We start from the raw sequence: 8700 nt of genomic DNA, 5'->3' as shown, positions 1-8700 counted from the left end.
ACGACACCAAATGATCAGAGAACAAAACCAAAGGATCTACAGACAAAACTAAATCAAAGGACAATACTAAACGACCAAAGGACAGAGCCAAATGATTAAAGGACAAAAAGAAACGAATTAAGTAAAAGCGAACGTTGAGGGCAGCAACTGCTGACGCTAAAGGCTAAGTTCAGGCAGTTTGTTATTGTAAATTCACAAACAGCTTGATTTTTGGCGAGCTGCGAAGCAAGTGCGAGCCTATGTAATAAGGATTTTTTGTCTTCTGTCCGTCCCTCCGGCGTCCGCCCGGCGTCCGTCTGTCTGGCCGTCCGCCCTCAAATGTTAAAGTTTTTCCTTGCAGGTCCATAGGTGTTAAAATGTGCCACTGAGTGCTTGTTTGCTTCTTCTTTGAATTCCATCAGTATTTAAATAGTCCCATATGGCATTAATGCTTAGAAACTTATGAATTTAATTGAAATGGTGCAGAAGTCAACAAGCCAAAGGCGTCTCACAGCTTGCGGCCACCGCTGTTTCCGTCTGTGTTAAACGGGGAAGACCGGTTGTGCGCATGCGTCAGTTTTTTGACGAGTACGGGCAAGTTGCATAATTCATGAATCTTGACTCATTTTGTAAACACTGCCTAAAAGTCATGATAATACTGTATATTCACGATTTTGATGAATGTTTTCGACAACTCCCACACGTTTAAACTTTTTACTCACAAGTGCAACAGGAGAAGCGAACTGAAATGGATTTCTTAAGCGCGAAATTTAAAGCTAAACTGAGCTGCTCCGATTTTGTGTTTTTGGCGAGGTAAGATTTACAGATGAAAATTCTATATGACGTAGAGTTTTCCTAGCCTAAAACAACACATAATATCACAAAACATCTCTTCATCTTACAAACTGTATTTTCTCTTCTGTGCAAACCCCAAGGTTTTCGAGAAATGTGGACTTTACATGGGTGATATTTTCAGCCTGAACCGCCATTTCGGTAGCCCGCGTAAGCGCGGTACCGGTGCCAGACTACATGTACATGTACATGCACGCGCGGGCGATCTGCCCGATACTGCATGCCCGTCTGAGTAGGAAAAAAATGCGGGGCGACAAGCACTTTAACTCGATATTCTTTGGTAAATTATGACCTCCCAGCAGTGCAAAATAACCTCCACCTTCTGGTATATAAACAGGTTGGGTGCGGTATTGTCAAAACTTTTAAATGACTGGTATTTTAAATAACATCCTCAGAGGTTGATAAATGAAATAGTCCTCTTTTCAGATGTACTTTCAAAAACTACATAACATGTGGATCACTTTTACTTGAAAGGCTTTGAAAGAAAATTTTAAATTGTTTTCTTACACTGAAACCGTTTGTTTTAATTTGTCACTTTTTAATACCTTAATTAAAAAAATAGTTCTGGAACTACATACCAATCAAAAAGGAAAGAACAAAGCTACTCTTGACAAAAGTTTCAAGGATACAAGCATGTAAATTTATTACTTTTAATTGACAGACTATTGGAAAGTGGCTCTTTGATTTTGGATCACATACACAATCTCCAGAAATTATGCAGAATATGTGCTGAGAGAGTAAATCTATGGAAAATCCATAACAGGCAACCTAAGCCTTGCTCAGAAAATCAAGAGAAGATACAAGCAAAGTATAAAATCAGTGTAGAAACCAATGAGCCACATTGCCACCCTCCCTTCATGTGACATCTTTGCAGTTCAAATCTTTATCTTGCAAAGACACATCCTGTGCCAAATGATTGCCCCCCACCCTCCAACAGGCCCCTGCTTTATTTGTGACAAGGTGAACATTTCCAAAAGAGGTGGTCGTCCTTCGAAAGGGAAACATGCTCGTCTTATGACTCTTGACAGGGAAGAGGAGAAAGCCAAGGCAACTGTGCAGAGGAACTTCGAGTGTCTTTGGCAAACAACGACTCCGACAATGGGGTAGGATTTTCAGTCAGATGATAGTTCTTTCATTTGCAAGTACTGCTGCAAAATCTTCAACAGACCTACTGAAACACAGTGTGAGCACATTGTTTGCTTGGAATGCCTAGAAGAGTTGTTTTCCAAATCGTCATCTTCAACAGTTCTTTGCCCAGTATGTAAGAAGCAAATCAGCCTTCTGCATATCCAACCTGCCAAGCACTACTTTGTGAATGTCCTCATGAATGGGAGGGTCAAGTGCAAGAAATGCAACCAAAGCAGTTGGCTCAAAAATGCAGAAAGACATGACTGCAGTAATCCACAAAGTTCAGCACCTGTTGATGAGAAGATATTAAGAGATATTCTAAACCATGCAGTAACTTTTGATGTGTGAAGGCATGCATAGCCCTAGCTACGTTGTAAGCACGGTTCGCAAATAATAGTAACATAATCTATAAACCAAAAACCGACATATTTATAAATGAACGTACATGTACTGTGCAATGGAGTAAACACACAGGCATATTTGTTGTGTATATGTTTGTCTTTGTCAAACTTGCTAAAAAATAATGCTATTTGAAGATAGGTACCTGACGGCATGTACTTCGGAGCAACTCTTTCACGGTGAGGGCGCCCATGAAACCATCACGCACGTAGACCTCTCGTGGATATTCCTCCAAGATGTAGTGTATCAATGCAAAAATCAGCGTGTCGTGTAATGCCTTGCAAATGCGTACTGTTAGGTTTGCACAGTTCACAGAGCGCAAATACATTGTAAAAGGTCCATTCTTCACGCTGAATGTCAAGCCTAGACTGGCAAAACTCTAGGAGCAATGCTTTTGAGGCTTTAACAACGGTCAGAAATCCCGTAATCGTCGATCAATCACAAACAGACGTTAACTTTTAGACACTCTTCTCACGCGTATCCGGCAACCAAAATGGCCGAACGTACTGACATTTAAAAGGCCAATTTTGTGTTTTTTTAATAAGCCGTATTCTATAAATATTCATTAACACAGTGCCTCTCAAAAAGGATTTAATTAAGGTGATCCTTTCAGCTCATTAATATTCATAGTACTTTTTACCACAAGAGGGCGCACTTAAATGGCGTAAATCTTGCGCATGCGCACAACCGCTTTTCCGTGCCGAAACAGCGGTGCGGCGGGTACGGTACAATTGCCTTCCAATATCTCTCGCGGTGTGTGTGTTTTGTTCTCTGTTTTTTTTGGGGGGGGTTCGATTTTAGAGTCTACATTTTTCCTGAAATTTTTCTCATTCCGTAAGTTTCTTGAAATACACTTTTTAGCATTACTAAATCTTACGAGCTGAGAAAACTCGAAACATACCTGGGAACATCGTCTGCTTTTTAGCACATACACGGTGCTCATATTCTCTACAGGTTGGAATTGGCCGGCTTCTCAGACGATCAGCTGTTTCACAGTTTTCAAAAGCGTTTTTTCAACGTTTTTGCAGTCGGCGTGTAGCAATTTACAGGAACAGCTCGTGATTTTTTGTCTGTTTTTCACAACATGCTTCTAACCATAATTAACGAGGATGTACTTCAAAACATTGAACCCACTTTTCTCTTCAAAACCATACTAAGATCTCTCAAAGCAAAGGGTGTTCCAATGTGCTTTCTATAAATCTAATCTCATCGATTACTTTTACCAACCCTTTCAGATATAGAATATAAATACATACACTAAGTGTTTTTCGATTTCTCTGACATTTAAACTTTTTTGGGTTTTTTGTAATAGCACACCTGAATGTGCACAAGTTAGTTCAAGTGAACTGCAAATGGTTTTTTTTTTCGTGTTAACAAAGACGTGCCTGTTGCGATCCTCACACTGACAGCAGACGAAAGTTGTAATACCGGGAAGGCGATCGGACTCTTCAGTCTTTGTAGATAGTAGTGTAGCGTAAGACCTGACGTACAAGTAGTCCCTATCAAAAACAAATGTAGATTAATTTTTAAAACTTGGACCTCGGCGCCTACAAAGTTGAACTAAAACGCTTGGCTGTCCGTTTTAAGAACACCACAAATAGGTATAATCAATGCTCCACCTTTGAGTGTACCAAATAATTCATGACACGTGATCAGCGAGCAGATGGCGGGGATTTAGTCTTTGTATAAAGTGCTGTATGATATCATTAGTTTTGTCAGGAGGTAGACCCCACATTTTTAGACCAAGGGATTACCTATCCCTTCCCTACATTTTAGTAGTGAGAAACAAAAGAAATACGGACGGTTGACGTCATTTTTAAATTTCCCACAGACAAAATATATGTACATCAAATAGCGAAGTTAAAAATAGAACAAACAGTGCATACTTTAAAATTTACCTGTTCCATTAAAGGTTAAGAAATTTTGCAGCTGTTGTGCTGTCTTAGATCCTTTCCATGTCACATTTTTCTGCCTAAGCATCGCCCCTTCCGTCACCCGTCGCGTCACAACGTTGCACGACGCGACGCGTGTGTACAAACGTAATGGCAAGAAGGCGACTGTGCGACCCGACGGCACGACGCAAGGGAGCCGTCGTGCCGTCCCGTCTTGTAGTTGCGTCTAATGGAGGGATGCTGGAGAGAGAAATGTGTGTCGTAAACACATGTAGTACACCATACTTATCTGCCATGCTGATCGGTCTCGAGATACAGCACCGCGCTGTATTGTGTGCGTCTGTACGTGCAGACAACGGAAGCCCTATTGTGCCAAACCATTCAGCTGTGCAGTCAGCTACAAGCATAAAGCTTTTGCTAACATTCATACTAGTAGATGCTGAATTGGAAAAGAAACATTTTTTTCATACAGATTAAAGCATTTGCTTATTCTTAATGGTTTTACTTCGCAGTAAATGCTTTTGCTGTTTGCTTGAACTTCATAACATTTGATAGGTTTTATTCATACGACTCAATGTCACGTTTGCTATTTCTGGTGAAATTGGACTTGTGGCTCACAGAATATCATCGGATACTGTGACAAAAGAAATATTTGAGGAGTTCCTAGCGACACCAATACTGTACAAGAATGCGATATGCTATTCCCTGCTGGTGAACAGATTATATCTGATATATGACAACGCTCGGCCTCATATCCGAGCCGAACTACCCCCTCACACCGACAACTTTACCATCGAGCGGCAATTACCCCCATATTCACCATTTTTGAATCCGACAGAAGTAGCACACTCAGCTTTGAAGGCGGATGTGAAGTGCACACTGTCTTACCTGAATGGCAGGACAGATTTGGAGACGAAGCCGCCAAAGTCCTAGTCTTGGTTTCAAGACGTTAGTGCTTGATAGCGGACACCGTGCATAGTGCGCCCCCTAACTGCTCATATTTAGACTGTGCGCCAGCTCGCACTAACGTCTTGGGAATCTTGCAGCAGCGTTTTAACATGTTCTTTATTTTTCCCCCGGCTTTCCAAGGGAACCAATCAGCACTCGCTAAATTGCATGCATAAAAAATTTCGATGACCTCAATAATACACCATGGTAAGGTCACATGCATCATGGCTGTCTGCAGTCCCGTCAACACAGATGTTTGTACGGAGTTAGCACAGAGTAGAACGGTCGATACTCAGACTAAGTTAGGCCTAGGGTATGACAGAGGATGCTGTTCTTGGTAACCCATAACCATGTACTGTCAGTATGCCCTCCCCAGCTAACTAAAGCGTCCTCAGAGACCATGTAGACCTTAACCTTCGAGGACGGAGTACCCGGACTGCAAGTTGGTTGTTTTTTTTTTCTTGCTGCACGTGTAGGTTTATTGCCGCTTGTGTGAGTAATTTGGCCTCAGGCAGCATGCTCATTGTGAGTTGCAAAAAAAAAAACCAGAACGTATTTCTTGCGTGATGTCAGACAACGATATTTTTTAGAAGAGTGGCTATTTCATGTCTAGTATAGAGTGAAAAATACGTCTTACATGTCACTTATCCCTTCCCACAAACCAGACGCTATCAACAGGGTACTTGCTCGCGTGAAGCCGCCATGTTGTTCGAACTTCGAAGTACTATGTACATAATTATATTACCAAGGCTATAAATATTTAAAAAGATCGGTCATTTGCATACAACTGCCGCACCCCCTTTCCTGCAAGATTGCCAAGACGTTTATTCCCAGCAAGAAATGAGACCGAGGGGTACCCCCCAACATGTCCAATCCCCATACACATTCCAGACTATTGTTACTTAACACATCCCCCCAGATGTCTGAAAGGAGTTCCCCAGTATTCCTGCGAGACAATGACCAACACAAAGCAGGTGGGGTTTTTTCCGTCTCATACCTTGCTGCATATGAAGACGTTAGTGAGAGTAAGTTAAAAACTAGTTGTGTGAGGGCACTCTTCAACAGAAATAAAACAACTATCGATCACTGACGTGAGGGGCCAAGACTACTTAAGTCCATGCAGGCTGGTGTAAACTTGCGAGGATAGAGATCCCTCCGTCTCCAGGAAGTGGCTGCACTCGACATTGGAGAGGTGACACAAGTGCACAGCCTGTTACAACCAGGCTCAGACGTATCTCCCCCAATGCCTTACCAGACAGATCATTGATGGATAAAAATGATAAAATGAGAGAGGACTTTAAGAAATAAAAAAACAACCTCAAAAGTCCCAAACTCCCTTTGCAAGAACCACGACAAGTTACGTTTCACTAACATCCTCACAAAATCTCTTCATTTTGATTAGACTGTTTTGTAACATTTCCTTTGTGTACACTGTTATAAAGGCCTTGGTTTATATACACTTTGATAACAAACACACTATAATCCTTCATGAGTAACATTACATTCATTATCAAAGTGGTGTCTTGATTTGTTTAACCTTGTATATTCTAATCGAACGCACATTTGAATTACAGTAAATGTAAATGAATTCAAGATACCGACAGCTTACGTTAAAAAAAACAGATTTTCGGTGAATAAGATTGCACATTGGTTACAATTGGCAACATTTACGTCAAATTGAAATCCCAATCACTTATTTGTATCCTCTTAAATGAAACGCAAGGCACATTCATTTATTACCCCAATTGTTCATTGTTGTACTCTAGTTCAAAGGAGTAAAAATTCATTAAGGGACAACAGAGTCTCCTTCCCATATCGATCAAATCTTGGTAGCCATATTAAGCTAAACGCAAGACCGTTAGCACGTGGGCACCCTCTCTCCTTTAGTGTCCAAAGGTTAAGTCGGACCAGCGCTCACTTCCAACGTACACAATGCAATCATTAACACAATAGTCCGCCGACACAGCTCACCCACAGTGTACAGTGGGCATTTTTCCATGACGTCGCACCTTCGACTCATCCACTATTTTTTATCATAAGCAATTGTACCCAAAATTTTTACCCCGCTATATGCTTTATTCCTATTTTATCCCACACACCAGGGTCAACCTGTACCAGACTTTCTGACCTTATCCTAAGCCTATCCCTTGCCAAAGGTAAATCTGTACTGTCATTTTTGACCCTATCCTCATTCCTATTCATATTTCTATGATAATAATTATTATACTTATGGATATTATTATTACCGAAAATGGGTCACTTGGGAGACATTCCCATAGAAACGTTACTGTCCCATAATTCAACATTCCCTAATCTGATCTTAACCAAACTTTGCATGTTTTCCTTTCAGACCCTGGTCTATCATCATGTGGACTGTAAAATTTTTCCTCCTTTTGGTAGTTGAATAATGACTGATGTCTCCCTAATGTTGAATTTTGTTGAGACCGATGTCTCCCTAATAGTTACGGCATAGCACAATTATTATTGCCAATCTAAATGACGTTTCTATTCCCCGTTGCCACGTTGGGAACAAGGTATCAATCTAGAGACGCCGCGCCGTCGCTTGACACGTGTTCGTGTTCCATCGGCCCGACGGAAATTTGGATGATTCAGAACTGCACGTGCTCAGTACTTTAATTGCTGCAGATAGTAGCATTTGCTGTGATCTAAATGTAACATTATAATGACGTTATTGTCGCTTGATCAGGCGACGTATGCAGGGTCTATATAGCAAAGTCGCTATATCGAGCCTTGGTTGTCGACCTGGTTAATACAGGTTGTCGGATTGCGATAGCTCAATCGATACACACACAGTTCTGAAATTCCAACACGCTAGGATCGAGCCTACCTGATGGGATTTTTTGTTTTCATTTTCCCATCCTTTATGTAGTGCGTTTATCAGTCAGTTGATGCTATACGTAAGAACTGAAGTTTTGCTAAGAGCGAGGGTGCGTTGCCATGAGCGGGAATGAGGTGTTTTCGCCCCTCTGAGGTGTGCAAAAATATGGAAATAAATGAGAAAACACATACGGTTGTTACACCTTCATTCCGGACAGCTCCCCCCCACAACATGAATTCACCCCTAGTATGCAACATACTATCCTGCCAAACTCTCTTTTAAGGTACATGTACATGCACTGGTTTTAGAAACAATTAATTTATTTATCTTTACAACTATCTCTGTATTTTGGTAGTCGGATCTGCCCAAAGACTTGTATACGGAAAAGTCGTATGAATAAATACTGCATATATCCGAAATATGGTACCAGCGTTTCTTCAGCTTTGCAAAAACTAATTGTTGAATGATACTCTGTATTGCTTGTGCCAGAAGAATGCACCGAGTTGTGGCTCAGTTGCCTCCTCAATAAACAAAAGTGCAAGTTGATTATGTATTTCTACGCCTCCCCGTTCTTTGTTACTTGATTTGGCGGAGCTGTTGCTATCCGCCTTTATAGCTCGTCACCGAAGAACGATGTTACCCAAATTTTGTGCATTATTAACA

The 8700-nt window shown here is 41.1% G+C and overlaps 1 long non-coding RNA gene across 1 annotated transcript; it reads right to left on the bottom strand.

Moving 5' to 3' along the window:
- Positions 1 to 2928: 2928 nt before the first annotated feature.
- Positions 2929 to 5251, bottom strand: LOC147796416 (uncharacterized). Its single transcript, XR_015428092.1, has 3 exons — positions 5071 to 5251; positions 4257 to 4490; positions 2929 to 3857 (listed from the first exon to the last, which is right to left on the bottom strand). It is a non-coding gene; the product is annotated as an uncharacterized LOC147796416 (long non-coding RNA).
- Between the last annotated feature and the right edge of the window lie 3449 nt (positions 5252 to 8700).

Source organism: Acanthaster planci, linkage group LG16 (genome assembly GCF_054643075.1).
Source record: "Acanthaster planci isolate LZ-2023a linkage group LG16, COTS_SCS, whole genome shotgun sequence".
Taxonomy (NCBI): Eukaryota; Metazoa; Echinodermata; class Asteroidea; order Valvatida; family Acanthasteridae; genus Acanthaster; species Acanthaster planci.
The sequence above is the reverse complement of the archived record's forward strand: the minus strand, read 5'-3'. Positions and strand labels throughout refer to the sequence as shown.